Source organism: Cebus imitator, unplaced genomic scaffold (assembly GCF_001604975.1).
Source record: "Cebus imitator isolate Cc_AM_T3 unplaced genomic scaffold, Cebus_imitator-1.0 Scaffold455, whole genome shotgun sequence".
In the NCBI taxonomy this organism is placed as follows: domain Eukaryota; kingdom Metazoa; phylum Chordata; class Mammalia; order Primates; family Cebidae; genus Cebus; species Cebus imitator.
In genome coordinates this window covers 2,105,327-2,112,000 of record NW_016107770.1, presented here as the reverse complement: position 1 = coordinate 2,112,000, position 6,674 = coordinate 2,105,327, and the positions used below count along the sequence as shown (strand labels likewise).

Sequence of the window (6,674 nt, the reverse complement as noted above, 5' to 3'; positions counted from 1 at the left end):
GTAGGTGATGGGGAAGAAGGCAGCAAATCACACTGCCACGTGTGTACCTATGCAACAATTTTGCATGTTCTTCACATGTACCCCAAAACCTAAAATGCAATAAAATAAATAAATGGGGAAAAAAAACACAATTAGAGATTCTGAGAATTAAATAAGAAACTCTGGCATATATAGACTTAGAGGCCACAGAAGGAAGAAATTGAGGGGAATTAATATTTTAAGAGATAAAGCTATAAATTTTCCAGAACTCACTCTACAGATGCAATTTATGTAGAAATTAGTAACAGAAAGATACATTCAGAAACACACTTATATTTGGAAATTAAATACATCTACACACATGCATAGGCACACACACACATGCACACACATACCCCTAAGTTAAACAAATACCAAAAACTGTATATAGAAGGCATCACCAAAGATTCTACAAGGGTTGAGTTAATAACAATATTACTTTTAAAATACATCATGCTAACACAATTTTCATCTTTGTTGATACAAAGAAAATCCTGAAAAATGTAGCTTACTGAAACTAATGGAAGGGGAAAATCAGAAGCTCTAAATATTGTTCTATCTATTAAATGAATTGAATTTTAAAATTAGGGAGTGAACACCTCAATTTAAAAATCCAGGTCCAGTCTTCAGACTTCTTTATTAACCCTTAAGAAAATGATAATAGCAACAATACACACATTATTTAAAAAAAAAAAAAAAAGAGGAATAACTTCCTAACTTGCTTTATGAGACTAATTAAAACTTGATACCAAAACTTAGCAACTATTTTTCAGGAAAAAATAAATTATAGACCAATACCTTTTGTGAATTTAGATGTAAACATCCTAATAAAACAATAGAAAAATTAATTCAGTGATAAATTTAAAAAGACATATCATGACCAACTGGGCTTTATCTCAGGAAATTAGGTTGGTATAGCATTTGAAAATCAGTCAGGCTGGACACAATGTTTCATGCCTGTAATCCCAGCAGCTTGGGAGGCCAAGGCAGTGGATCACCTGAGATTAGGAGCTGGAGACCAGCCTGGCCAACATGGTGAAACCCCGTGTCTACTAAAAATACAAAAAATTAGCCGGGCATGGTGGCAGATGCCTGTAATCCCAGCTACTCTGGAGGTTGAGGCAGGAGAATAGCTTGAACCCGGGAGGCAGAGGTTGCAGTGAGCCAAGATTGCACCACTGCACTCCAGCCTGAGCAACAAGAGTGAAACTCTGAAAAAAAAGAGGGAGGGAGAGAGGAAGAAAGGAAGGAAGGAAGGGAGGGAGGGAGGGAGGGAGATATGTCATTAAGAAGAAAATTATTGATAGATGAAAAAGGAATTGATAAAAATAACTATGGTATACATTCTCAGAAAACTAGGAACAGAAGATAATTTCATCAGTCTGATAAAAGATATGTCGAAAAAAGCTAGGCATATATAATGTTTGTATAATGTTTAAATATTAAACATTTTACTCTTAATTCAGAGAAGAAGGCAAATTGTCTACTTTCACCACTGCTAGACAGCATTATACTGAAGGTCCTCACCTGTGGATAAAGCAAGAAAAAAGAAATGAAAGATTAGATTTATGAAATAAGTAAAATTGTCTTAGCTGTCATTACTTACAGGCATGCCATTATATCTATACAATCCTATGAAATATACTTTTAAATTATTAAATTATTAATTATTATTAAATTGTTCAAAATAATTTGCAAGATCACAGGACACATGATCAATAGAAAATATCAATTGCTTGCCTATAGAACAGCCACAAACTGTTGGAAAACGGCTCTAAAATGGTATTCATAAAGAATACCATTCACCATAGCATTAGAAAACACTAAGTATCAAGAATCCAATTTCAGTGGAAGATGGCAGGATTTCTAAACCAAAAAGTATAAAATGTTTTAGGGCTTAGAGAAGATTGAAATAAGTGGAGACATACTAGAATACTCACTATTTTATAACGCAATTTCTTTTTCAATTGATATAAAAATTCAATGCAATTCCAATAAAAAGTCCAAAAATTTTATTAAAATTAACAAGTTGTTGCTCAAGTATATACTGAAGTGCAAAGGAATTATTTTAACCAAGACAAGGATGGAAGATAAAGAATAAAATTGGAATGTTTACATTATCTGATTTCAGGACTTACTGTGAAGCTACAGTAGTAAACATAGTGTGGTGTTAACCTAAGGACCAAAAATAAATCAAAGAAACAGAGAAGAGTCCAGAAATACAACTAGTCATATATGATTACTAGAGTTTTTTTCCCCCCTAAAGCGCCACCAGAATTCAATGGGGATTACAAGGTCTTTTCACCAATTATACTATAAAAACTGGATGCCCATATGGAAAGAGTATACTGTGACCCAAATTCACAATAGTTAATTTGAGATGTAACAGAGAGCAAAATGCAAGAGCTAACACTATAAAACTTCTGAAGGATATAGGAATGTATGTTAACCTCAGCATTAGTAATAAGTGCTTGGTCAGGATGAAAACTACACTATTTAATAAGTAATAAAAAGTAAATTGGACTACACGCAAACAAAAAACATGCCCTCAAAAAAGACACAATTAAGAAAGTTTTAAAATTCTCATATGTTGGGAAAATATGTAATTCACGTATCAAAGACCTTTAATCAACATTTATAATAAACTTACAAATCGAGAAAAAGACACACAACTCTGTTTTTAGATGGACTAATTTTTTTTAATTGATAAAAGTTTTCATTAGGCTATTAATATGAGAAGATAACCAAATTTCCATTAACATAGGAAAAGATATTCAAGAGAAATATAAATTAAAATCACAATAAGATATCAGAACCCGTGCAGCAGAATAGGCAAATTTTTTAAAACTGACAATATGAAGTGATAGCAAGCAGACGGGATAACTTAAACTTGTATTTTGCTGGTGAAAGTATAAAATGATACTTGTTGAAAAATTATTGGATGGTTTCTGATATGATTAAACATATGCCTACTAAATTGATCCAGCAATTCCACTCCTATGTATCTTGATCTGGGTGACAGTTGTCTGCATATGCTCCTATGTAAAAAAATTGCTGAACATCATACTCAAAATTTGTGTTCTTAGTTTTTGGAAATTGTACCTTAATAACAATGCACACGTTTAATAAATATAAAATAAGATGAAAGAAATACAAGGAAACATATCAGCTATCATCCTAAAAGTGAATAGAATAGAAATTTCAAAGGCAAAAGCAATTAATTAGGTTAATGTACTAAGTCCAGCAGTGTTTTTTTCTACCAAAAATATGACATGGAACACCAAATGACAAAGAAAGGCTAAACAGAGGGGCATGGACCATATCATATCCGGCAAAGGCCAAAAAACCCCAAAAGAAGCCATATCAGCTGAAGCAAAACCAAGCTCAAAACACTATAAAAAACAAAGAAAGATACTGATAAAATAGAAGTAGTGTCAAAGTTGATTCAAGAAGTCAAATCCCCGAATAAATCTATAACAATAAAAGAAACAAAGGCTGAATAAGGAACTCTCTTCCAAACAACTGCAAGTCTAGTGTTAATGAAAAGATAATCTCTATGTCTATAATTTGTTTTAGGAAAATAATTCAAGGGACAAAAAGCTGCATACAAACTTATAGAACCATCTCACATAAAAACAATCGAGCCATTTTATGTATTAACGTTTAAATCTTAAGAGCCCATTAGTGAATCAGGCTCCCGAACCTCCCATGCTCTCAACAATCTTCTGCTACACATCCTGTCTCATGAGAGAGCCTTGGGGAGCCTGCTAGGCATATCCTTTATAATAGTGTTTTCCTTTCCTTTATATAATACATGGAATTGCCTGAGCAAGGAACTCCTACAATTTATGTGTCTTCTTCTACAAAATAGAGTAATAAAGAAAGAGAATTGCACAACAAGGGAAAAATGTGTGTTACAGAATTTCTCTGGGACGTGTCTTCTTGTCAAAAAAGCATGGGTACTTGATGTTCACTGATTCTATTGAAGAATATAAATTTTTGTTCTTCAGTGTTAGAAGGATTCTAACTGCTTAGAATAATTAGAAATAGGCTCCTGGTCTTGCCCATGGAGAGCATGTGAATACCTGCAGACAAACACTGCATAAAACATTCCTGAGTTGGGTTCAGGAATATGTCAATAGCAGCCTCCCACCTTCAATGGCGATGTGGAAGTGGCACAGGTACCAGTTCTTAATTCCCAAACATAAAAACCATTGGATTGTTTTCTCACTCTGGTATCCAGATACCTCACTCTGAAAACATTGTAGTCTATCTAGGAAGGGAAGGCATTCCTAATTTTGGTAGGTCCTTAAACCTCCTCATTCCTAAACTATTTCAGGTGAGTAAGAATGAGAAACAGCATAAGGGAGGGACTCACCTCTCACAAACTTTCCTTTGAATACCATAAATACCAATGCCTAGTCAGCCACATATCTACAGACAAAGTATTTGGAATGCAATCTACCTCACAGGACAACTATTGAAAAAATAAGGTGAGAACTTATACATGCAAATTAGTATTTTCCTTCAAACTGGTTCCTGTGAGTGGTGACACAGGTGTTTCAAAAATGTTATCACAGCCCCAAAGAATGTTAAAATCTTTTTTTGTTGTTTTTTTAAGTGATATCAGAACTAGTTTGTCACATCAAGAAAAAGATGACTTTTATTCACTGGAAAAATATGTCCCAGACACCACTGAAATACTTTCACATAAAATATACCAGACAAAGTAAATATGATTTTTTGTTTCCTATGAATGAAGAAAATGGGTCCTGACACTTTAAGTAAATTGTCCAAAAATTCAAATGGAAATATTTCAGTTATTCCTTTTCTGTTAGCAAAATCACCAGGAAAAACATTTTCTTCAATACCAGATGATCGATCTCACTTATATTTGAATTCTAAAAGCATCAAACTCATAGAAGCGGAGAGTAGAATGGTGGTTGCCAGGGGTTGGAGGGAGGGAGGTAAGATCAGTGAGATGTTGACCAAAGGATAGAAAATTCAGTTCGACATAAGGAATAAGTTCAAGAGATCTGTTGTACAATATATGGTGGCTATAATTAATACAATGTACCATATACTTAAAATTTCTAAAAGTAGATTTTAAGCATTTTCACCAAAAACACATGATAAATATGTGAGGTAATGCACATGTGAATTGACTTCATGTAACCATTTCACAATGGATATATATTTCCAAACATCATGTCATATACCACAAATTTACACAATTTTGTTTGTTAATAAGTTTTTTAATTTCTTTTTTTAGTGACCTGATTGATGGCCAAATTAGCTATGGCTTTTAAGAGTATAAGTTGGAAACATGTATAAAAATTTTAAACACACAAATAAAAAAAGAAAAACTTAAACATGAAAAAAAAAAACAGAAAATTGCCTTAAAGGACGAAGATTTTCATGGCTGTGAGAGTCAAAATGACTATGCCCCATATACTTCAATAATTATACTTTGCATAACCAGATATAACTTATTTAATAATTATACAGAGAGCAGAAAATGGAGTGAGAGTACAATCAGGAAAGTCTTTCTAGGGATTATGAATTTTGTGGATGAACAGAATTTATACAGGAGAATGATGGTTATATTGTAGTCCAGATTATCCACAAATGATTTACTGATCATTCTTAGTTTGGGGTAATTCTTTATGTCTGGACTATATAGGGTGTCAGCTGTGGATGTAGGAAATGACGACTAAAATAAATCTAGGATCCGTATGTCATTCTGAGCCTGGGACTTATTCACAGGCAATGGGAACCATTGAAAGATACAGGCAAGAGAGCACGATGTACAGGTTGATATTTCAGAAGGATGGTTCTATAGGCAAAACATGTCAACAGGATGCAAATGAAAGAGAACCTGTTGTATTTAAGAAGTGTGTTTAGGAGACTGTTACATTAATAATGCAAATAGAAGACAATGGAAGCGCAAACTAGGGTTGTGCCTAGTAGGATAAAAATGGAGAGAAGCATACATTTAAGCTATAATAGAATTATTTGGGAAATGGATGTGAGAGAACAGAAATGGTGCAGGATTGCATTTGCCTTTTATATAAAGTGAAAGAGAAGATTAAAAAGGTAAGCCTGTTAAAGGTACATGTGAAACAATGGAATTTAGATGTTATGACCTCTAGTAACTGTAATAAAAGAAAATAGACAAAATATATTGGTTTTGTATCATTGAACTTTTAATGGAAACTTAGTCACTTAAACAACCACCATGTATTTTCTTATAATTATTTGGATCAACAATTAGTGTTGGGCTCACTTGCAGTGGTTCTGTGGATGGCCCCATATAGTGCTGCTAGGCTCACCCATGTTTGGGCCTCTGCTGAGATAGCTGAGGCAGGAGCCATCTGGGATGGCTGGGGATTTGCTCCATGTGGTCTCTCAAACCCCGCGAAACTGGTGTCTGTTCACATAGTGGCATATGAGTTCCTGGTGTGAGAGGAAGTTGCAAGGACTGGGAAAATAGGCTCCACCTATGGTAAAGGAGCTGCAAAGCTCTGTGGCCATTTTGCAATCTGTAACGTTTCTAAATCTACTGAGAATATTTCAAGGTTATGGCCAAAATATGACATTGATGGAGATATCCATCATTGGTGGGTTTTTTTTCTTTTTTCTTTTTTTTTTTTTTT

The 6,674-nt window shown here is 33.8% G+C and overlaps 1 long non-coding RNA gene across 1 annotated transcript in view; it reads left to right on the top strand.

Annotated features, from left to right (window-relative positions):
- The window catches only part of LOC108291469, a 19,779-nt gene that overhangs the window by 4,726 nt on the left and 8,379 nt on the right, over positions 1-6,674 (top strand). The window contains exon 2 of the long non-coding RNA XR_001819915.2: positions 4,954-4,957. This is a non-coding gene — a long non-coding RNA (uncharacterized LOC108291469). The remainder of the gene's footprint in view (positions 1-4,953; positions 4,958-6,674) is intronic.